The following is a 25,756-nucleotide window of genomic DNA, read 5'->3' on the forward strand; positions in this document are numbered from 1 at the left end:
ACCCGGAGAGTCAAGGAATGCTTGCCACTTACCTTGGTGAAGTTTCATGTTCCCCAAATCTAGAGAGGCCATTTAGAAAGACTTCAAGTGTCATCATTTCAACTTATGGTCCTTGCTGTCAAATTGGCAACAGATATAAGGTCTTTTTGGATCTCTAAGAAACCTAGGGACTGCAGAAGGTTTATACTTCAGAATGCAAGAAGCTTAAGGCAGCTTCCATACCAGATATCAGTTCAGTACTAGCTATTTGCCAGATCATCAGGACCTGAAATCCATGGAGGCCAATTCTCTCCAGAGGAGGAAGTATTGAATAGGTAAGTGCTTCCCTTTCAGTGAAATAGAGCTCATTTACACATCAACTCGGCAGTTGATGTCAATTGCCTTATCCCTAAAAGTGGCCCAAATCTGGAGAATGCACCTGAAAGGGGTGCGTTGGGGAAGCACATTTGAGTTTCCCAGAGCCACAACACTTTCACACAAAACAAACGCAAAAGTACATGCACAAAAGAAACTCTCAGTCCTGAGGACCAAAGCAAAGGGTGAGGATGAACAACATCCTCAATGTTTTCGAACTACGTTCCCTCATTTTAACAACAAAACGACAAACAGCATGCAAATTGAAAGATAGGGAATCAGGACCACAGTTGTCATGCCTACTGACCTGGGAAGCAGAAAGAGCCAAAAAGTAAAATGCAAAGAAATTAGGAAAAGTTCAATTTGCTTCATTAACTTCCACATGTCTCCTGGAAATATGCTCGTTTTCTCAGGGTCACAATGATGAAAACCAAAAGGATTTCACTGAACAAACTTTCTCTAACTGAATATTTTACATAGACTGGTTTTGGAGATATGAAAATGATTCATTTGATGCCATGTTTCACCAGAATCTGTAGAATATGCTGGCCATGCAATGTAAAAAAAAAAAAAAAATACTTGCTTGTCCCTTAGCGGACTACAAGATGGACTAGAGCTCTGCTGATCACAGCAGGTGTTATCCAATAGCAGAGAGACAAATGCAATGCCAAAAGGTCTCTCAGGATCGCAGTTCCCAGGCACCAAAGGGCAGATTCCTACCCATTGGAAAGGGAATATGTCAACCAATGTTCCACCACAGCTGAAACACAATGCAGGAGGGAATGATACCTAGTTGGATCATATGCAAGCTCCGTTACTGACCAAAGACGTCTCAAGTACTCAATGCAAGTGCTGTTTCACACACCTACAATGTACGAATCACAAAGAGGATCCCACAAACCAAAGCACAGACTGCCGTGATTAACACCACATTGACACACACAAACACATGAAGAACAAATAAACACTCCAATCACAAAGACAGAAAGCCAGAGAAGGCATTTTGTCAACTTCCACTTCCACTCCCACATGGAGGCCCCCAGTTCTCAAGAGGGAATGGACTCAGAGGGGCTCCCATCCGCTAAGGGGAGCAGCCCAGTTGGAGTAGACCTATTTCCCAGCCTGTGCAAGCTGGAGCGACTTACCCCCAAATGACATGAACTGTATACCACTGCTCTGGACATGTCTCCAAGACAAGCAGCCTCGTGCTGTAGGGCAGCCACTGCATATCAGGGAGAATCCCTGCCAGTATCCTGGAGCCAAATGTACTCTGGCATGTGCTGGGAAGTATAAATGGCGACGCCCCTGATCGAGATCAATACACCATGGGCACAGACCTCCTGGCTGGCTCGCTATAATTGGTAACCAAAGACCAGGATGTGTGCCCGACGCACAGTGAGGCCAAACAGCAGCAAAACATTGGACTTTGGAGCCGAGAAATATTTGTTGTTGAGACATTCAAGGAAATGGGTGGCTTATGCTGGGTAATCCCCAACCTTGAAAGCTTTTAGCAAAGCCCTCTTAGAGGTAAGGTGATGGAGGGGTGTGGCTTTTCGTTGAAAACTTCTCCCTGTCCGATCCATTGTTCTTGAGGACAGGTCATAGTCAGGTCTCAATGATCCTATCAATCTCCAGCAAACAAATGTCACTCTCTGGGTGACAAGAAAGGGCAAGGTCCCAAGGCACAAGACTCACCCTCTGAGGTCCAGACCCACCTAAGAGAAAGGGGTCCCTGGGAGGGGTGGTGGTCCTCCTGCCATGGAGGGTTTGTCCAGGAGCTGGTCTGGGTCCTCCCACCACTGCCCACGCCTCACAGAGGAGGCAGCTCTGCCTTGGTGGCTCCCTCAGGGCCAGGTCCCAGACGCTTGCTAGCTCTCATCACTGAGGGAGCCGGGTGCACATGACCCAACAGGTCTTAATGCTCCTCAGGCCACCCAAACAGTGGTGGTCAGGTACCCCAGACTGTGAGCCATACCCTTAGGGTCACAGTGGCGGTGTGTGGTAGAGGTTCAACACTGCCTCAAGGCCTGGTCTGGGCCAATGGTCATTCATGGCCTTGGCTCTGGAGCCCTGCAGGACACACCCCCAGCCTGTTCTCTGGGCTCCCCATCACACAAGCTGGCCCAAGGCCGTGTGAGCAGAAGAATGCTGGGGAGAAGGCTGGCACTTGCCTCTTACCTCATGCTCCAGGTCTGAAGGGGCAGCACTCCACTGACTGCTGCCTAACAAAGGGCCCCCACTAAAGATGGCTGACAGACAGTGGCTTGCTTGGGGCAGGGGCCCACTACACTGCCCACCAATGGCTGAGCAGGGTGGTCACAGTGGCATTAGTGGTCTCCTGGTAACCATTGCCTGGTAACGGGGCAGTGGGTCACAGTGCACAGCAAGGGCTGCCTGGGAAGGGCTGCATTCAGCTGGCTATGGTACAATTCCCCCTTTTCTTTGGTCCTCTGCAACCCTGAGGAGAATATGTGGGTATGATTTGGATAGAGTGGTTAATCATAAACTCAGCAGCGGATCTCTGTTTTAGGGGACTTGCTTTCAACCTAGATTCCTGGTTCATCTTTTCCCAAGTCTTTCAGGGAATGGGGTGACGACCACTCTAGCTACGTGCTGCTGGAGGAAAGCAAAGCCCTACAGTGCATTCTGAGTTGGAAGCAATGCCACGTTGCAAGTCTTGATCCAAGTCTTATATAAACTTGTATAAGGAATCCAGGAGAATAAGCCTGAAAAGCAGCGTGAGGGTGGCACTCTGGGGGAGACGTTCTGGCAGGTAATCCAGACACGCAGAAGCAGAAGGGAAGAAATTGTTGTAAGTTGTTAGGAAGTTGAGGGGAAGAGCTTCCCTTAACGGGAGAACACAGATCAAAATCAGCATTATTGCGAAGCAAATCCATAAACGTTAGTAGCATATGCATCTGTTTACTCAGTTTGTCAAAACTGCATTGGTAAGAGTCTTCTTGAAGTTGAAGCACTTTGGGAAAGCCTCAGCCTAACTATCTGTTAGACACTTAAAGAGGCAAGGTTAAAGATCGCATGACAAGGGGTTGCGAAGGAAGCTTAATCAAGTGGCTCTCATGTAACCGTCAGCATGGCTGACCGATTATCCCAAGGCATACCTGCATTTCAGAAACTTTGTACCCTTTCTAGAATATCGACAGGTGTGCCATGTATCCATCCTGTGTAATTGGAGAAGCTTCTCCCCCATTTCACAATGTTTTCTCTGTAATTTCCATACCAGATATACGACTGAAATAGTCCTCCTTGAGTTGCCTTAAGGGCCCCGCAACTAATCCAAAGTTAACAAAATATTTCAAAACACCTGGTCCAATAAGCTCATCAGTCCTTTGAAGAGAATTCTTCTTTCTTCTCCAAAGTGAGAAGAGATCTTAAAAGCAAATCGAGATCCCTTAAAGGCACGACAGTTCACATACCATGGTATTGAAAGCAGCATTGCAAGTAAACGTGTTCTCTTGGCAGAGGGGAACCCAATCCAGCCTTGAAAAAAACGCATTTTTAATAACAGTATCCATTTCCCGAAGTGGAGTTTCGTTTCAGCCCAATGATGCATCAAATGTTGGTTTTTGGCTCAACACATTTATCCCACCTTCCTACTCTATCCTGAAATGTGTTCCTTTTCATGAGTTTCTTAGCTTTAATTACATATTTCAATTACAATCCTCAAGTCCTTAACACCTTCACTTAGTGAAAACCAAGAAGCAAGCAATTGTCAGCTGGATGCCATACCAGCATTTCTGATTGCAAACGGATGCTTTTGAGACCTTCTGCTAAGTAGGCAAAGGTAGGGAATCTTAGATGTGCCCAGCATCCAATGTTCCAATCCTCTATCCTCTTTGAAATGACCCGGAGAGTCAAGGAATGCTTGCCACTTAGCTTGGTGAAGTTTCATGCTACCCAAATCTAGAGAGGCCATTTAGAAAGACTTCAAGTGTCATCATTTCAACTTATGGTCTTTGCTGTCAAATTGGCAACAGATACAAGGTCTTTTTGGATCTCTAAGAAACCTAGGGACTGCAGAAGGTTTATACTTCAGAATGCAAGAAGCTTAAGGCAGCTTCCATACCAGATATCAGTTCAGTACTAGCTATTTGCCAGATCATCAGGACCTGAAATCCATGGAGGCCAATTCTCTCCAGAGGAGGAAGTATTGAATAGGTAAGTGCTTCCCTTTCAGTGAAGTGGAGCTCATTTACACATCAACTCGGCAGTTGATGTCAATTGCCTTATCCCTAAAAGTGGCCCAAATCTGGAGAATGCACCTGAAAGGGGTGCGTTGGGGAAGCACATTTGAGTTTCCCAGAGCCACAACACTTTCACACAAAACAAACGCAAAAGTACATGCACAAAAGAAACTCTCAGTCCTGAGGACCAAAACAAAGGGTGAGGATGAACAACATCCTCAATGTTTTTGAACTACGTTCCCTCATTTTAACAACAAAACGACAAACAGCATGCAAATTGAAAGATAGGGAATCAGGACCACAGTTGTCATGCCTACTGACCTGGGAAGCAGAAAGAGCCAAAAAGTAAAAAGCAAAGAAATTAGGAAAAGTTCAATTTGCTTCATTAACTTCCACATGTCTCCTGGAAATATGCTCGTTTTCTCAGGGTCACAATGATGAAAACCAAAAGGATTTCACTGAACAAACTTTCTCTAACTGAATATTTTACATAGACTGGTTTTGGAGATATGAAAATGATTCATTTGATGCCATGTTTCACCAGAATCTGTAGAATATGCTGGCCATGCAATGTAAAAAAAAAAAAAAATACTTGCTTGTCCCTTAGCGGACTACAAGATGGACTAGAGCTCTGCTGATCACAGCAGGTGTTATCCAATAGCAGAGAGACAAATGCAATGCCAAAAGGTCTCTCAGGATCGCAGTTCCCAGGCACCAAAGGGCAGATTCCTACCCATTGGAAAGGGAATATGTCAACCAATGTTCCACCACAGCTGAAACACAATGCAGGAGGGAATGATACCTAGTTGGATCATATGCAAGCTCCGTTACTGACCAAAGACGTCTCAAGTACTCAATGCAAGTGCTGTTTCACACACCTACAATGTACGAATCACAAAGAGGATCCCACAAACCAAAGCACAGACTGCCGTGATTAACACCACATTGACACACACAAACACATGAAGAACAAATAAACACTCCAATCACAAAGACAGAAAGCCAGAGAAGGCATTTTGTCAACTTCCACTTCCACTCCCACATGGAGGCCCCCAGTTCTCAAGAGGGAATGGACTCAGAGGGGCTCCCATCCGCTAAGGGGAGCAGCCCAGTTGGAGTAGACCTATTTCCCAGCCTGTGCAAGCTGGAGCGACTTACCCCCAAATGACATGAACTGTATACCACTGCTCTGGACATGTCTCCAAGACAAGCAGCCTCGTGCTGTAGGGCAGCCACTGCATATCAGGGAGAATCCCTGCCAGTATCCTGGAGCCAAATGTACTCTGGCATGTGCTGGGAAGTATAAATGGCGACGCCCCTGATCGAGATCAATACACCATGGGCACAGACCTCCTGGCTGGCTCGCTATAATTGGTAACCAAAGACCAGGATGTGTGCCCGACGCACAGTGAGGCCAAACAGCAGCAAAACATTGGACTTTGGAGCCGAGAAATATTTGTTGTTGAGACATTCAAGGAAATGGGTGGCTTATGCTGGGTAATCCCCAACCTTGAAAGCTTTTAGCAAAGCCCTCTTAGAGGTAAGGTGATGGAGGGGTGTGGCTTTTCGTTGAAAACTTCTCCCTGTCCGATCCATTGTTCTTGAGGACAGGTCATAGTCAGGTCTCAATGTTCCTATCAATCTCCAGCAAACAAATGTCACTCTCTGGGTGACAAGAAAGGGCAAGGTCCCAAGGCACAAGACTCACCCTCTGAGGTCCAGACCCACCTAAGAGAAAGGGGTCCCTGGGAGGGGTGGTGGTCCTCCTGCCATGGAGGGTATGTCCAGGAGCTGGTCTGGGTCCTCCCACCACTGCCCACGCCTCACAGAGGAGGCAGCTCTGCCTTGGTGGCTCCCTCAGGGCCAGGTCCCAGACGCTTGCTAGCTCTCATCACTGAGGGAGCCGGGTGCACATGACCCAACAGGTCTTAATGCTCCTCAGGCCACCCAAACAGTGGTGGTCAGGTACCCCAGACTGTGAGCCATACCCTTAGGGTCACAGTGGCGGTGTGTGGTAGAGGTTCAACACTGCCTCAAGGCCTGGTCTGGGCCAATGGTCATTCATGGCCTTGGCTCTGGAGCCCTGCAGGACACACCCCCAGCCTGTTCTCTGGGCTCCCCATCACACAAGCTGGCCCAAGGCCGTGTGAGCAGAAGAATGCTGGGGAGAAGGCTGGCACTTGCCTCTTACCTCATGCTCCAGGTCTGAAGGGGCAGCACTCCACTGACTGCTGCCTAACAAAGGGCCCCCACTAAAGATGGCTGACAGACAGTGGCTTGCTTGGGGCAGGGGCCCACTACACTGCCCACCAATGGCTGAGCAGGGTGGTCACAGTGGCATTAGTGGTCTCCTGGTAACCATTGCCTGGTAACGGGGCAGTGGGTCACAGTGCACAGCAAGGGCTGCCTGGGAAGGGCTGCATTCAGCTGGCTATGGTACAATTCCCCCTTTTCTTTGGTCCTCTGCAACCCTGAGGAGAATATGTGGGTATGATTTGGATAGAGTGGTTAATCATAAACTCAGCAGCGGATCTCTGTTTTAGGGGACTTGCTTGCAACCTCCATTCCTGGTTCATCTTTTCCCAAGTCTTTCAGGGAATGGGGTGACGACCACTCTAGCTTCATGCTGCTGGCGGAAAGCAAAGCCCTACAGTGCATTCTGAGTTGGAAGCAATGCCACGTTGCAAGTCTTGATCCAAGTCTTATATAAACTTGTATAAGGAATCCAGGAGAATAAGCCTGAAAAGCAGCGTGAGGGTGGCACTCTGGGGGAGACGTTCTGGCAGGGAATCCAGACACGCAGAAGCAGAAGGGAAGACATTGTTGTAAGTTGTTAGGAAGTTGAGGGGAAGAGCTTCCCTTAACGGGAGAACACAGATCAAAATCAGCATTATTGCGAAGCAAATCCATAAACGTTAGTAGCATATGCATCTGTTTACTCAGTTTGTCAAAACTGCATTGGTAAGAGTCTTCTTGAAGTTGAAGCACTTTGGGAAAGCCTCAGCCTAACTATCTGTTAGACACTTAAAGAGGCAAGGTTAAAGATCGCATGACAAGGGGTTGCGAAGGAAGCTTAATCAAGTGGCTCTCATGTAACCGTCAGCATGGCTGACCGATTATCCCAAGGCATACCTGCATTTCAGAAACTTTGTACCCTTTCTAGAATATCGACAGGTGTGCCATGTATCCATCCTGTGTAATTGGAGAAGCTTCTCCCCCATTTCACAATGTTTTCTCTGTAATTTCCATACCAGATATACGACTGAAATAGTCCTCCTTGAGTTGCCTTAAGGGCCCCGCAACTAATCCAAAGTTAACAAAATATTTCAAAACACCTGGTCCAATAAGCTCATCAGTCCTTTGAAGAGAATTCTTCTTTCTTCTCCAAAGTGAGAAGAGATCTTAAAAGCAAATCGAGATCCCTTAAAGGCACGACAGTTCACATACCATGGTATTGAAAGCAGCATTGCAAGTAAACGTGTTCTCTTGGCAGAGGGGAACCCAATCCAGCCTTGAAAAAAACGCATTTTTAATAACAGTATCCATTTCCCGAAGTGGAGTTTCGTTTCAGCCCAATGATGCATCAAATGTTGGTTTTTGGCTCAACACATTTATCCCACCTTCCTACTCTATCCTGAAATGTGTTCCTTTTCATGAGTTTCTTAGCTTTAATTACATATTTCAATTACAATCCTCAAGTCCTTAACACCTTCACTTAGTGAAAACCAAGAAGCAAGCAATTGTCAGCTGGATGCCATACCAGCATTTCTGATTGCAAACGGATGCTTTTGAGACCTTCTGCTAAGTAGGCAAAGGTAGGGAATCTTAGATGTGCCCAGCATCCAATGTTCCAATAATCTATCCTCTTTGAAATGACCCGGAGAGTCAAGGAATGCTTGCCACTTACCTTGGTGAAGTTTCATGTTCCCCAAATCTAGAGAGGCCATTTAGAAAGACTTCAAGTGTCATCATTTCAACTTATGGTCCTTGCTGTCAAATTGGCAACAGATATAAGGTCTTTTTGGATCTCTAAGAAACCTAGGGACTGCAGAAGGTTTATACTTCAGAATGCAAGAAGCTTAAGGCAGCTTCCATACCAGATATCAGTTCAGTACTAGCTATTTGCCAGATCATCAGGACCTGAAATCCATGGAGGCCAATTCTCTCCAGAGGAGGAAGTATTGAATAGGTAAGTGCTTCCCTTTCAGTGAAATAGAGCTCATTTACACATCAACTCGGCAGTTGATGTCAATTGCCTTATCCCTAAAAGTGGCCCAAATCTGGAGAATGCACCTGAAAGGGGTGCGTTGGGGAAGCACATTTGAGTTTCCCAGAGCCACAACACTTTCACACAAAACAAACGCAAAAGTACATGCACAAAAGAAACTCTCAGTCCTGAGGACCAAAGCAAAGGGTGAGGATGAACAACATCCTCAATGTTTTCGAACTACGTTCCCTCATTTTAACAACAAAACGACAAACAGCATGCAAATTGAAAGATAGGGAATCAGGACCACAGTTGTCATGCCTACTGACCTGGGAAGCAGAAAGAGCCAAAAAGTAAAAAGCAAAGAAATTAGGAAAAGTTCAATTTGCTTCATTAACTTCCACATGTCTCCTGGAAATATGCTCGTTTTCTCAGGGTCACAATGATGAAAACCAAAAGGATTTCACTGAACAAACTTTCTCTAACTGAATATTTTACATAGACTGGTTTTGGAGATATGAAAATGATTCATTTGATGCCATGTTTCACCAGAATCTGTAGAATATGCTGGCCATGCAATGTAAAAAAAAAAAAAAAATACTTGCTTGTCCCTTAGCGGACTACAAGATGGACTAGAGCTCTGCTGATCACAGCAGGTGTTATCCAATAGCAGAGAGACAAATGCAATGCCAAAAGGTCTCTCAGGATCGCAGTTCCCAGGCACCAAAGGGCAGATTCCTACCCATTGGAAAGGGAATATGTCAACCAATGTTCCACCACAGCTGAAACACAATGCAGGAGGGAATGATACCTAGTTGGATCATATGCAAGCTCCGTTACTGACCAAAGACGTCTCAAGTACTCAATGCAAGTGCTGTTTCACACACCTACAATGTACGAATCACAAAGAGGATCCCACAAACCAAAGCACAGACTGCCGTGATTAACACCACATTGACACACACAAACACATGAAGAACAAATAAACACTCCAATCACAAAGACAGAAAGCCAGAGAAGGCATTTTGTCAACTTCCACTTCCACTCCCACATGGAGGCCCCCAGTTCTCAAGAGGGAATGGACTCAGAGGGGCTCCCATCCGCTAAGGGGAGCAGCCCAGTTGGAGTAGACCTATTTCCCAGCCTGTGCAAGCTGGAGCGACTTACCCCCAAATGACATGAACTGTATACCACTGCTCTGGACATGTCTCCAAGACAAGCAGCCTCGTGCTGTAGGGCAGCCACTGCATATCAGGGAGAATCCCTGCCAGTATCCTGGAGCCAAATGTACTCTGGCATGTGCTGGGAAGTATAAATGGCGACGCCCCTGATCGAGATCAATACACCATGGGCACAGACCTCCTGGCTGGCTCGCTATAATTGGTAACCAAAGACCAGGATGTGTGCCCGACGCACAGTGAGGCCAAACAGCAGCAAAACATTGGACTTTGGAGCCGAGAAATATTTGTTGTTGAGACATTCAAGGAAATGGGTGGCTTATGCTGGGTAATCCCCAACCTTGAAAGCTTTTAGCAAAGCCCTCTTAGAGGTAAGGTGATGGAGGGGTGTGGCTTTTCGTTGAAAACTTCTCCCTGTCCGATCCATTGTTCTTGAGGACAGGTCATAGTCAGGTCTCAATGATCCTATCAATCTCCAGCAAACAAATGTCACTCTCTGGGTGACAAGAAAGGGCAAGGTCCCAAGGCACAAGACTCACCCTCTGAGGTCCAGACCCACCTAAGAGAAAGGGGTCCCTGGGAGGGGTGGTGGTCCTCCTGCCATGGAGGGTATGTCCAGGAGCTGGTCTGGGTCCTCCCACCACTGCCCACGCCTCACAGAGGAGGCAGCTCTGCCTTGGTGGCTCCCTCAGGGCCAGGTCCCAGACGCTTGCTAGCTCTCATCACTGAGGGAGCCGGGTGCACATGACCCAACAGGTCTTAATGCTCCTCAGGCCACCCAAACAGTGGTGGTCAGGTACCCCAGACTGTGAGCCATACCCTTAGGGTCACAGTGGCGGTGTGTGGTAGAGGTTCAACACTGCCTCAAGGCCTGGTCTGGGCCAATGGTCATTCATGGCCTTGGCTCTGGAGCCCTGCAGGACACACCCCCAGCCTGTTCTCTGGGCTCCCCATCCCACAAGCTGGCCCAAGGCCGTGTGAGCAGAAGAATGCTGGGGAGAAGGCTGGCACTTGCCTCTTACCTCATGCTCCAGGTCTGAAGGGGCAGCACTCCACTGACTGCTGCCTAACAAAGGGCCCCCACTAAAGATGGCTGACAGACAGTGGCTTGCTTGGGGCAGGGGCCCACTACACTGCCCACCAATGGCTGAGCAGGGTGGTCACAGTGGCATTAGTGGTCTCCTGGTAACCATTGCCTGGTAACGGGGCAGTGGGTCACAGTGCACAGCAAGGGCTGCCTGGGAAGGGCTGCATTCAGCTGGCTATGGTACAATTCCCCCTTTTCTTTGGTCCTCTGCAACCCTGAGGAGAATATGTGGGTATGATTTGGATAGAGTGGTTAATCATAAACTCAGCAGCGGATCTCTGTTTTAGGGGACTTGCTTTCAACCTAGATTCCTGGTTCATCTTTTCCCAAGTCTTTCAGGGAATGGGGTGACGACCACTCTAGCTTCATGCTGCTGGCGGAAAGCAAAGCCCTACAGTGCATTCTGAGTTGGAAGCAATGCCACGTTGCAAGTCTTGATCCAAGTCTTATATAAACTTGTATAAGGAATCCAGGAGAATAAGCCTGAAAAGCAGCGTGAGGGTGGCACTCTGGGGGAGACGTTCTGGCAGGTAATCCAGACACGCAGAAGCAGAAGGGAAGACATTGTTGTAAGTTGTTAGGAAGTTGAGGGGAAGAGCTTCCCTTAACGGGAGAACACAGATCAAAATCAGCATTATTGCGAAGCAAATCCATAAACGTTAGTAGCATATGCATCTGTTTACTCAGTTTGTCAAAACTGCATTGGTAAGAGTCTTCTTGAAGTTGAAGCACTTTGGGAAAGCCTCAGCCTAACTATCTGTTAGACACTTAAAGAGGCAAGGTTAAAGATCGCATGACAAGGGGTTGCGAAGGAAGCTTAATCAAGTGGCTCTCATGTAACCGTCAGCATGGCTGACCGATTATCCCAAGGCATACCTGCATTTCAGAAACTTTGTACCCTTTCTAGAATATCGACAGGTGTGCCATGTATCCATCCTGTGTAATTGGAGAAGCTTCTCCCCCATTTCACAATGTTTTCTCTGTAATTTCCATACCAGATATACGACTGAAATAGTCCTCCTTGAGTTGCCTTAAGGGCCCCGCAACTAATCCAAAGTTAACAAAATATTTCAAAACACCTGGTCCAATAAGCTCATCAGTCCTTTGAAGAGAATTCTTCTTTCTTCTCCAAAGTGAGAAGAGATCTTAAAAGCAAATCGAGATCCCTTAAAGGCAGGACAGTTCACATACCATGGTATTGAAAGCAGCATTGCAAGTAAACGTGTTCTCTTGGCAGAGGGGAACCCAATCCAGCCTTGAAAAAAACGCATTTTTAATAACAGTATCCATTTCCCGAAGTGGAGTTTCGTTTCAGCCCAATGATGCATCAAATGTTGGTTTTTGGCTCAACACATTTATCCCACCTTCCTACTCTATCCTGAAATGTGTTCCTTTTCATGAGTTTCTTAGCTTTAATTACATATTTCAATTACAATCCTCAAGTCCTTAACACCTTCACTTAGTGAAAACCAAGAAGCAAGCAATTGTCAGCTGGATGCCATACCAGCATTTCTGATTGCAAACGGATGCTTTTGAGACCTTCTGCTAAGTAGGCAAAGGTAGGGAATCTTAGATGTGCCCAGCATCCAATGTTCCAATAATCTATCCTCTTTGAAATGACCCGGAGAGTCAAGGAATGCTTGCCACTTACCTTGGTGAAGTTTCATGTTCCCCAAATCTAGAGAGGCCATTTAGAAAGACTTCAAGTGTCATCATTTCAACTTATGGTCCTTGCTGTCAAATTGGCAACAGATATAAGGTCTTTTTGGATCTCTAAGAAACCTAGGGACTGCAGAAGGTTTATACTTCAGAATGCAAGAAGCTTAAGGCAGCTTCCATACCAGATATCAGTTCAGTACTAGCTATTTGCCAGATCATCAGGACCTGAAATCCATGGAGGCCAATTCTCTCCAGAGGAGGAAGTATTGAATAGGTAAGTGCTTCCCTTTCAGTGAAATAGAGCTCATTTACACATCAACTCGGCAGTTGATGTCAATTGCCTTATCCCTAAAAGTGGCCCAAATCTGGAGAATGCACCTGAAAGGGGTGCGTTGGGGAAGCACATTTGAGTTTCCCAGAGCCACAACACTTTCACACAAAACAAACGCAAAAGTACATGCACAAAAGAAACTCTCAGTCCTGAGGACCAAAGCAAAGGGTGAGGATGAACAACATCCTCAATGTTTTCGAACTACGTTCCCTCATTTTAACAACAAAACGACAAACAGCATGCAAATTGAAAGATAGGGAATCAGGACCACAGTTGTCATGCCTACTGACCTGGGAAGCAGAAAGAGCCAAAAAGTAAAATGCAAAGAAATTAGGAAAAGTTCAATTTGCTTCATTAACTTCCACATGTCTCCTGGAAATATGCTCGTTTTCTCAGGGTCACAATGATGAAAACCAAAAGGATTTCACTGAACAAACTTTCTCTAACTGAATATTTTACATAGACTGGTTTTGGAGATATGAAAATGATTCATTTGATGCCATGTTTCACCAGAATCTGTAGAATATGCTGGCCATGCAATGTAAAAAAAAAAAAAAAATACTTGCTTGTCCCTTAGCGGACTACAAGATGGACTAGAGCTCTGCTGATCACAGCAGGTGTTATCCAATAGCAGAGAGACAAATGCAATGCCAAAAGGTCTCTCAGGATCGCAGTTCCCAGGCACCAAAGGGCAGATTCCTACCCATTGGAAAGGGAATATGTCAACCAATGTTCCACCACAGCTGAAACACAATGCAGGAGGGAATGATACCTAGTTGGATCATATGCAAGCTCCGTTACTGACCAAAGACGTCTCAAGTACTCAATGCAAGTGCTGTTTCACACACCTACAATGTACGAATCACAAACAGGATCCCACAAACCAAAGCACAGACTGCCGTGATTAACACCACATTGACACACACAAACACATGAAGAACAATAAACACTCCTATCACAAAGACAGAAAGCCAGAGAAGGCATTTTGTCAACTTCCACTTCCACTCCCACATGGAGGCCCCCAGTTCTCAAGAGGGAATGGACTCAGAGGGGCTCCCATCCGCTAAGGGGAGCAGCCCAGTTGGAGTAGACCTATTTCCCAGCCTGTGCAAGCTGGAGCGACTTACCCCCAAATGACATGAACTGTATACCACTGCTCTGGACATGTCTCCAAGACAAGCAGCCTCGTGCTGTAGGGCAGCCACTGCATATCAGGGAGAATCCCTGCCAGTATCCTGGAGCCAAATGTACTCTGGCATGTGCTGGGAAGTATAAATGGCGACGCCCCTGATCGAGATCAATACACCATGGGCACAGACCTCCTGGCTGGCTCGCTATAATTGGTAACCAAAGACCAGGATGTGTGCCCGACGCACAGTGAGGCCAAACAGCAGCAAAACATTGGACTTTGGAGCCGAGAAATATTTGTTGTTGAGACATTCAAGGAAATGGGTGGCTTATGCTGGGTAATCCCCAACCTTGAAAGCTTTTAGCAAAGCCCTCTTAGAGGTAAGGTGATGGAGGGGTGTGGCTTTTCGTTGAAAACTTCTCCCTGTCCGATCCATTGTTCTTGAGGACAGGTCATAGTCAGGTCTCAATGTTCCTATCAATCTCCAGCAAACAAATGTCACTCTCTGGGTGACAAGAAAGGGCAAGGTCCCAAGGCACAAGACTCACCCTCTGAGGTCCAGACCCACCTAAGAGAAAGGGGTCCCTGGGAGGGGTGGTGGTCCTCCTGCCATGGAGGGTATGTCCAGGAGCTGGTCTGGGTCCTCCCACCACTGCCCACGCCTCACAGAGGAGGCAGCTCTGCCTTGGTGGCTCCCTCAGGGCCAGGTCCCAGACGCTTGCTAGCTCTCATCACTGAGGGAGCCGGGTGCACATGACCCAACAGGTCTTAATGCTCCTCAGGCCACCCAAACAGTGGTGGTCAGGTACCCCAGACTGTGAGGCATACCCTTAGGGTCACAGTGGCGGTGTGTGGTAGAGGTTCAACACTGCCTCAAGGCCTGGTCTGGGCCAATGGTCATTCATGGCCTTGGCTCTGGAGCCCTGCAGGACACACCCCCAGCCTGTTCTCTGGGCTCCCCATCACACAAGCTGGCCCAAGGCCGTGTGAGCAGAAGAATGCTGGGGAGAAGGCTGGCACTTGCCTCTTACCTCATGCTCCAGGTCTGAAGGGGCAGCACTCCACTGACTGCTGCCTAACAAAGGGCCCCCACTAAAGATGGCTGACAGACAGTGGCTTGCTTGGGGCAGGGGCCCACTACACTGCCCACCAATGGCTGAGCAGGGTGGTCACAGTGGCATTAGTGGTCTCCTGGTAACCATTGCCTGGTAACGGGGCAGTGGGTCACAGTGCACAGCAAGGGCTGCCTGGGAACGGCTGCATTCATCTGGCTATGGTACAATTCCCCCTTTTCTTTGGTCCTCTGCAACCCTGAGGAGAATATGTGGGTATGATTTGGATAGAGTGGTTAATCATAAACTCAGCAGCGGATCTCTGTTTTAGGGGACTTGCTTTCAACCTAGATTCCTGGTTCATCTTTTCCCAAGTCTTTCAGGGAATGGGGTGACGACCACTCTAGCTACGTGCTGCTGGAGGAAAGCAAAGCCCTACAGTGCATTCTGAGTTGGAAGCAATGCCACGTTGCAAGTCTTGATCCAAGTCTTATATAAACTTGTATAAGGAATCCAGGAGAATAAGCCTGAAAAGCAGCGTGAGGGTGGCACTCTGGGGGAGACGTTCTGGCAGGTAATCCAGACACGCAGAAGCAGAAGGGAAGACATTGTTGTAAGTTGTTAGGAAGTTGAGGGGAAGAGCTTCCCTTAACGGGAGAACACAGATCAAAATCAGCATTATTGCGAAGCAAATCCATAAACGTTAGTAGCATATGCATCTGTTTACTCAGTTTGTCAAAACTGCATTGGTAAGAGTCTTCTTGAAGTTGAAGCACTTTGGGAAAGCCTCAGCCTAACTATCTGTTAGACACTTAAAGAGGCAAGGTTAAAGATCGCATGACAAGGGGTTGCGAAGGAAGCTTAATCAAGTGGCTCTCATGTAACCGTCAGCATGGCTGACCGATTATCCCAAGGCATACCTGCATTTCAGAAACTTTGTACCCTTTCTAGAATATCGACAGGTGTGCCATGTATCCATCCTGTGTAATTGGAGAAGCTTCTCCCCCATTTCACAATGTTTTCTCTGTAATTTCCATACCAGATATACGACTGAAATAGTCCTCCTTGAGTTGCCTTAAGGGCCCCGCAACTAATCCAAAGTTAACAAAATATTTCAAAACACCTGGTCCAATAAGCTCATCAGTCCTTTGAAGAGAATTCTTCTTTCTTCTCCAAAGTGAGAAGAGATCTTAAAAGCAAATCGAGATCCCTTAAAGGCAGGACAGTTCACATACCATGGTATTGAAAGCAGCATTGCAAGTAAACGTGTTCTCTTGGCAGAGGGGAACCCAATCCAGCCTTGAAAAAAACGCATTTTTAATAACAGTATCCATTTCCCGAAGTGGAGTTTCGTTTCAGCCCAATGATGCATCAAATGTTGGTTTTTGGCTCAACACATTTATCCCACCTTCCTACTCTATCCTGAAATGTGTTCCTTTTCATGAGTTTCTTAGCTTTAATTACATATTTCAATTACAATCCTCAAGTCCTTAACACCTTCACTTAGTGAAAACCAAGAAGCAAGCAATTGTCAGCTGGATGCCATACCAGCATTTCTGATTGCAAACGGATGCTTTTGAGACCTTCTGCTAAGTAGGCAAAGGTAGGGAATCTTAGATGTGCCCAGCATCCAATGTTCCAATCCTCTATCCTCTTTGAAATGACCCGGAGAGTCAAGGAATGCTTGCCACTTACCTTGGTGAAGTTTCATGTTCCCCAAATCTAGAGAGGCCATTTAGAAAGACTTCAAGTGTCATCATTTCAACTTATGGTCCTTGCTGTCAAATTGGCAACAGATATAAGGTCTTTTTGGATCTCTAAGAAACCTAGGGACTGCAGAAGGTTTATACTTCAGAATGCAAGAAGCTTAAGGCAGCTTCCATACCAGATATCAGTTCAGTACTAGCTATTTGCCAGATCATCAGGACCTGAAATCCATGGAGGCCAATTCTCTCCAGAGGAGGAAGTATTGAATAGGTAAGTGCTTCCCTTTCAGTGAAATAGAGCTCATTTACACATCAACTCGGCAGTTGATGTCAATTGCCTTATCCCTAAAAGTGGCCCAAATCTGGAGAATGCACCTGAAAGGGGTGCGTTGGGGAAGCACATTTGAGTTTCCCAGAGCCACAACACTTTCACACAAAACAAACGCAAAAGTACATGCACAAAAGAAACTCTCAGTCCTGAGGACCAAAGCAAAGGGTGAGGATGAACAACATCCTCAATGTTTTCGAACTACGTTCCCTCATTTTAACAACAAAACGACAAACAGCATGCAAATTGAAAGATAGGGAATCAGGACCACAGTTGTCATGCCTACTGACCTGGGAAGCAGAAAGAGCCAAAAAGTAAAATGCAAAGAAATTAGGAAAAGTTCAATTTGCTTCATTAACTTCCACATGTCTCCTGGAAATATGCTCGTTTTCTCAGGGTCACAATGATGAAAACCAAAAGGATTTCACTGAACAAACTTTCTCTAACTGAATATTTTACATAGACTGGTTTTGGAGATATGAAAATGATTCATTTGATGCCATGTTTCACCAGAATCTGTAGAATATGCTGGCCATGCAATGTAAAAAAAAAAAAAAAAATACTTGCTTGTCCCTTAGCGGACTACAAGATGGACTAGAGCTCTGCTGATCACAGCAGGTGTTATCCAATAGCAGAGAGACAAATGCAATGCCAAAAGATCTCTCAGGATCGCAGTTCCCAGGCACCAAAGGGCAGATTCCTACCCATTGGAAAGGGAATATGTCAACCAATGTTCCACCACAGCTGAAACACAATGCAGGAGGGAATGATACCTAGTTGGATCATATGCAAGCTCCGTTACTGACCAAAGACGTCTCAAGTACTCAATGCAAGTGCTGTTTCACACACCTACAATGTACGAATCACAAAGAGGATCCCACAAACCAAAGCACAGACTGCCGTGATTAACACCACATTGACACACACAAACACATGAAGAACAAATAAACACTCCAATCACAAAGACAGAAAGCCAGAGAAGGCATTTTGTCAACTTCCACTTCCACTCCCACATGGAGGCCCCCAGTTCTCAAGAGGGAATGGACTCAGAGGGGCTCCCATCCGCTAAGGGGAGCAGCCCAGTTGGAGTAGACCTATTTCCCAGCCTGTGCAAGCTGGAGCGACTTACCCCCAAATGACATGAACTGTATACCACTGCTCTGGACATGTCTCCAAGACAAGCAGCCTCGTGCTGTAGGGCAGCCACTGCATATCAGGGAGAATCCCTGCCAGTATCCTGGAGCCAAATGTACTCTGGCATGTGCTGGGAAGTATAAATGGCGACGCCCCTGATCGAGATCAATACACCATGGGCACAGACCTCCTGGCTGGCTCGCTATAATTGGTAACCAAAGACCAGGATGTGTGCCCGACGCACAGTGAGGCCAAACAGCAGCAAAACATTGGACTTTGGAGCCGAGAAATATTTGTTGTTGAGACATTCAAGGAAATGGGTGGCTTATGCTGGGTAATCCCCAACCTTGAAAGCTTTTAGCAAAGCCCTCTTAGAGGTAAGGTGATGGAGGGGTGTGGCTTTTCGTTGAAAACTTCTCCCTGTCCGATCCATTGTTCTTGAGGACAGGTCATAGTCAGGTCTCAATGATCCTATCAATCTCCAGCAAACAAATGTCACTCTCTGGGTGACAAGAAAGGGCAAGGTCCCAAGGCACAAGACTCACCCTCTGAGGTCCAGACCCACCTAAGAGAAAGGGGTCCCTGGGAGGGGTGGTGGTCCTCCTGCCATGGAGAGTATGTCCAGGAGCTGGTCTGGGTCCTCCCACCACTGCCCACGCCTCACAGAGGAGGCAGCTCTGCCTTGGTGGCTCCCTCAGGGCCAGGTCCCAGACGCTTGCTAGCTCTCATCACTGAGGGAGCCGGGTGCACATGACCCAACAGGTCTTAATGCTCCTCAGGCCACCCAAACAGTGGTGGTCAGGTACCCCAGACTGTGAGGCATACCCTTAGGGTCACAGTGGCGGTGTGTGGTAGAGGTTCAACACTGCCTCAAGGCCTGGTCTGGGCCAATGGTCATTCATGGCCTTGGCTCTGGAGCCCTGCAGGACACACCCCCAGCCTGTTCTCTGGGCTCCCCATCACACAAGCTGGCCCAAGGCCGTGTGAGCAGAAGAATGCTGGGGAGAAGGCTGGCACTTGCCTCTTACCTCATGCTCCAGGTCTGAAGGGGCAGCACTCCACTGACTGCTGCCTAACAAAGGGCCCCCACTAAAGATGGCTGACAGACAGTGGCTTGCTTGGGGCAGGGGCCCACTACACTGCCCACCAATGGCTGAGCAGGGTGGTCACAGTGGCATTAGTGGTCTCCTGGTAACCATTGCCTGGTAACGGGGCAGTGGGTCACAGTGCACAGCAAGGGCTGCCTGGGAACGGCTGCATTCATCTGGCTATGGTACAATTCCCCCTTTTCTTTGGTCCTCTGCAACCCTGAGGAGAATATGTGGGTATGATTTGGATAGAGTGGTTAATCATAAACTCAGCAGCGGATCTCTGTTTTAGGGGACTTGCTTTCAACCTAGATTCCTGGTTCATCTTTTCCCAAGTCTTTCAGGGAATGGGGTGACGACCACTCTAGCTACGTGCTGCTGGAGGAAAGCAAACCCCTACAGTGCATTCTGAGTTGGAAGCAATGCCACGTTGCAAGTCTTGATCCAAGTCTTATATAAACTTGTATAAGGAATCCAGGAGAATAAGCCTGAAAAGCAGCGTGAGGGTGGCACTCTGGGGGAGACGTTCTGGCAGGTAATCCAGACACGCAGAAGCAGAAGGGAAGACATTGTTGTAAGTTGTTAGGAAGTTGAGGGGAAGAGCTTCCCTTAACGGGAGAACACAGATCAAAATCAGCATTATTGCGAAGCAAATCCATAAACGTTAGTAGCATATGCATCTGTTTACTCAGTTTGTCAAAACTGCATTGGTAAGAGTCTTCTTGAAGTTGAAGCACTTTGGGAAAGCCTCAGCCTAACTATCTGTTAGACACTTAAAGAGGCAAGGTTAAAGATCGCATGACAAGGGGTTGCGAAGGAAGCTTAATCAAGTGGCTCTCATGTAACCGTCAGCATGGCTGACCGATTATCCCAAGGCATACCTGCATTTCAGAAACTTTGTACCCTTTCTAGAATATCGACAGGTGTGCCATGTATCCATCCTGTGTAATTGGAGAAGCTTCTCCCCCATTTCACAATGTTTTCTCTGTAATTTCCATACCAGATATACGACTGAAATAGTCCTCCTTGAGTTGCCTTAAGGGCCCCGCAACTAATCCAAAGTTAACAAAATATTTCAAAACACCTGGTCCAATAAGCTCATCAGTCCTTTGAAGAGAATTCTTCTTTCTTCTCCAAAGTGAGAAGAGATCTTAAAAGCAAATCGAGATCCCTTAAAGGCAGGACAGTTCACATACCATGGTATTGAAAGCAGCATTGCAAGTAAACGTGTTCTCTTGGCAGAGGGGAACCCAATCCAGCCTTGAAAAAAACGCATTTTTAATAACAGTATCCATTTCCCGAAGTGGAGTTTCGTTTCAGCCCAATGATGCATCAAATGTTGGTTTTTGGCTCAACACATTTATCCCACCTTCCTACTCTATCCTGAAATGTGTTCCTTTTCATGAGTTTCTTAGCTTTAATTACATATTTCAATTACAATCCTCAAGTCCTTAACACCTTCACTTAGTGAAAACCAAGAAGCAAGCAATTGTCAGCTGGATGCCATACCAGCATTTCTGATTGCAAACGGATGCTTTTGAGACCTTCTGCTAAGTAGGCAAAGGTAGGGAATCTTAGATGTGCCCAGCATCCAATGTTCCAATCCTCTATCCTCTTTGAAATGACCCGGAGAGTCAAGGAATGCTTGCCACTTACCTTGGTGAAGTTTCATGCTACCCAAATCTAGAGAGGCCATTTAGAAAGACTTCAAGTGTCATCATTTCAACTTATGGTCCTTGCTGTCAAATTGGCAACAGATATAAGGTCTTTTTGGATCTCTAAGAAACCTAGGGACCGCAGAAGGTTTATACTTCAGAATGCAAGAAGCTTAAGGCAGCTTCCATACCAGATATCAGTTCAGTACTAGCTATTTGCCAGATCATCAGGACCTGAAATCCATGGAGGCCAATTCTCTCCAGAGGAGGAAGTATTGAATAGGTAAGTGCTTCCCTTTCAGTGAAGTGGAGCTCATTTACACATCAACTCGGCAGTTGATGTCAATTGCCTTATCCCTAAAAGTGGCCCAAATCTGGAGAATGCACCTGAAAGGGGTGCGTTGGGGAAGCACATTTGAGTTTCCCAGAGCCACAACACTTTCACACAAAACGAACGCAAAAGTACATGCATAAAAGAAACTCTCAGTCCTGAGGACCAAAGCAAAGGGTGAGGATGAACAACATCCTCAATGTTTTTGAACTACGTTCCCTCATTTTAACAACAAAACGACAAACAGCATGCAAATTGAAAGATAGGGAATCAGGACCACAGTTGTCATGCCTACTGACCTGGGAAGCAGAAAGAGCCAAAAAGTAAAAAGCAAAGAAATTAGGAAAAGTTCAATTTGCTTCATTAACTTCCACATGTCTCCTGGAAATATGCTCGTTTTCTCAGGGTCACAATGATGAAAACCAAAAGGATTTCACTGAACAAACTTTCTCTAACTGAATATTTTACATAGACTGGTTTTGGAGATATGAAAATGATTCATTTGATGCCATGTTTCACCAGAATCTGTAGAATATGCTGGCCATGCAATGTAAAAAAAAAAAAAAATACTTGCTTGTCCCTTAGCGGACTACAAGATGGACTAGAGCTCTGCTGATCACAGCAGGTGTTATCCAATAGCAGAGAGACAAATGCAATGCCAAAAGGTCTCTCAGGATCGCAGTTCCCAGGCACCAAAGGGCAGATTCCTACCCATTGGAAAGGGAATATGTCAACCAATGTTCCACCACAGCTGAAACACAATGCAGGAGGGAATGATACCTAGTTGGATCATATGCAAGCTCCGTTACTGACCAAAGACGTCTCAAGTACTCAATGCAAGTGCTGTTTCACACACCTACAATGTATGAATCACAAACAGGATCCCACAAACCAAAGCACAGACTGCCGTGATTAACACCACATTGACACACACAAACACATGAAGAACAAATAAACACTCCAATCACAAAGACAGAAAGCCAGAGAAGGCATTTTGTCAACTTCCACTTCCACTCCCACATGGAGGCCCCCAGTTCTCAAGAGGGAATGGACTCAGAGGGGCTCCCATCCGCTATGGGGAGCAGCCCAGTTGGAGTAGACCTATTTCCCAGCCTGTGCAAGCTGGAGCGACTTACCCCCAAATGACATGAACTGTATACCACTGCTCTGGACATGTCTCCAAGACAAGCAGCCTCGTGCTGTAGGGCAGCCACTGCATATCAGGGAGAATCCCTGCCAGTATCCTGGAGCCAAATGTACTCTGGCATGTGCTGGGAAGTATAAATGGCGACGCCCCTGATCGAGATCAATACACCATGGGCACAGACCTCCTGGCTGGCTCGCTATAATTGGTAACCAAAGACCAGGATGTGTGCCCGACGCACAGTGAGGCCAAACAGCAGCAAAACATTGGACTTTGGAGCCGAGAAATATTTGTTGTTGAGACATTCAAGGAAATGGGTGGCTTATGCTGGGTAATCCCCAACCTTGAAAGCTTTTAGCAAAGCCCTCTTAGAGGTAAGGTGATGGAGGGGTGTGGCTTTTCGTTGAAAACTTCTCCCTGTCCGATCCATTGTTCTTGAGGACAGGTCATAGTCAGGTCTCAATGATCCTATCAATCTCCAGCAAACAAATGTCACTCTCTGGGTGACAAGAAAGGGCAAGGTCCCAAGGCACAAGACTCACCCTCTGAGGTCCAGACCCACCTAAGAGAAAGGGGTCCCTGGGAGGGGTGGTGGTCCTCCTGCCATGGAGGGTTTGTCCAGGAGCTGGTCTGGGTCCTCCCACCACTGCCCACGCCTCACAGAGGAGGCAGCTCTGCCTTGGTGGCTCCCTCAGGGCCAGGTCCCAGACGCTTGCTAGCTCTCATCACTGAGGGAGCCGGGTGCACATGACCCAACAGGTCTTAATGCTCCTCAGGCCACCCAAACAGTGGTGGTCAGGTACCCCAGACTGTGAGCCATACCCTTAGGGTCACAGTGGCGGTGTGTGGTAGAGGTTCAACACTGCCTCAAGGCCTGGTCTGGGCCAATGGTCATTCATGGCCTTGGCTCTGGAGCCCTGCAGGACACACCCCCAGCCTGTTCTCTGGGCTCCCCATCACACAAGCTGGCCCAAGGCCGTGTGAGCAGAAGAATGCTGGGGAGAAGGCTGGCACTTGCCTCTTACCTCATGCTCCAGGTCTGAAGGGGCAGCACTCCACTGACTGCTGCCTAACAAAGGGCCCCCACTAAAGATGGCTGACAGACAGTGGCTTGCTTGGGGCAGGGGCCCACTACACTGCCCACCAATGGCTGAGCAGGGTGGTCACAGTGGCATTAGTGGTCTCCTGGTAACCATTGCCTGGTAACGGGGCAGTGGGTCACAGTGCACAGCAAGGGCTGCCTGGGAACGGCTGCATTCATCTGGCTATGGTACAATTCCCCCTTTTCTTTGGTCCTCTGCAACCCTGAGGAGAATATGTGGGTATGATTTGGATAGAGTGGTTAATCATAAACTCAGCAGCGGATCTCTGTTTTAGGGGACTTGCTTTCAACCTAGATTCCTGGTTCATCTTTTCCCAAGTCTTTCAGGGAATGGGGTGACGACCACTCTAGCTACGTGCTGCTGGAGGAAAGCAAAGCCCTACAGTGCATTCTGAGTTGGAAGCAATGCCACGTTGCAAGTCTTGATCCAAGTCTTATATAAACTTGTATAAGGAATCCAGGAGAATAAGCCTGAAAAGCAGCGTGAGGGTGGCACTCTGGGGGAGACGTTCTGGCAGGTAATCCAGACACGCAGAAGCAGAAGGGAAGACATTGTTGTAAGTTGTTAGGAAGTTGAGGGGAAGAGCTTCCCTTAACGGGAGAACACAGATCAAAATCAGCATTATTGCGAAGCAAATCCATAAACGTTAGTAGCATATGCATCTGTTTACTCAGTTTGTCAAAACTGCATTGGTAAGAGTCTTCTTGAAGTTGAAGCACTTTGGGAAAGCCTCAGCCTAACTATCTGTTAGACACTTAAAGAGGCAAGGTTAAAGACCGCATGACAAGGGGTTGCGAAGGAAGCTTAATCAAGTGGCTCTCATGTAACCGTCAGCATGGCTGACCGATTATCCCAAGGCATACCTGCATTTCAGAAACTTTGTACCCTTTCTAGAATATCGACAGGTGTGCCATGTATCCATCCTGTGTAATTGGAGAAGCTTCTCCCCCATTTCACAATGTTTTCTCTGTAATTTCCATACCAGATATACGACTGAAATAGTCCTCCTTGAGTTGCCTTAAGGGCCCCGCAACTAATCCAAAGTTAACAAAATATTTCAAAACACCTGGTCCAATAAGCTCATCAGTCCTTTGAAGAGAATTCTTCTTTCTTCTCCAAAGTGAGAAGAGATCTTAAAAGCAAATCGAGATCCCTTAAAGGCAGGACAGTTCACATACCATGGTATTGAAAGCAGCATTGCAAGTAAACGTGTTCTCTTGGCAGAGGGGAACCCAATCCAGCCTTGAAAAAAACGCATTTTTAATAACAGTATCCATTTCCCGAAGTGGAGTTTCGTTTCAGCCCAATGATGCATCAAGTGTTGGTTTTTGGCTCAACACATTTATCCCACCTTCCTACTCTATCCTGAAATGTGTTCCTTTTCATGAGTTTCTTAGCTTTAATTACATATTTCAATTACAATCCTCAAGTCCTTAACACCTTCACTTAGTGAAAACCAAGAAGCAAGCAATTGTCAGCTGGATGCCATACCAGCATTTCTGATTGCAAACGGATGCTTTTGAGACCTTCTGCTAAGTAGGCAAAGGTAGGGAATCTTAGATGTGCCCAGCATCCAATGTTCCAATCCTCTATCATCTTTGAAATGACCCGGAGAGTCAAGGAATGCTTGCCACTTACCTTGGTGAAGTTTCATGTTCCCCAAATCTAGAGAGGCCATTTAGAAAGACTTCAAGTGTCATCATTTCAACTTATGGTCCTTGCTGTCAAATTGGCAACAGATATAAGGTCTTTTTGGATCTCTAAGAAACCTAGGGACTGCAGAAGGTTTATACTTCAGAATGCAAGAAGCTTAAGGCAGCTTCCATACCAGATATCAGTTCAGTACTAGCTATTTGCCAGATCATCAGGACCTGAAATCCATGGAGGCCAATTCTCTCCAGAGGAGGAAGTATTGAATAGGTAAGTGCTTCCCTTTCAGTGAAATAGAGCTCATTTACACATCAACTCGGCAGTTGATGTCAATTGCCTTATCCCTAAAAGTGGCCCAAATCTGGAGAATGCACCTGAAAGGGGTGCGTTGGGGAAGCACATTTGAGTTTCCCAGAGC

This window comes from Hippopotamus amphibius, chromosome 10 (genome assembly GCF_030028045.1).
Source record: "Hippopotamus amphibius kiboko isolate mHipAmp2 chromosome 10, mHipAmp2.hap2, whole genome shotgun sequence".
Classification (NCBI taxonomy): domain Eukaryota; kingdom Metazoa; phylum Chordata; class Mammalia; order Artiodactyla; family Hippopotamidae; genus Hippopotamus; species Hippopotamus amphibius.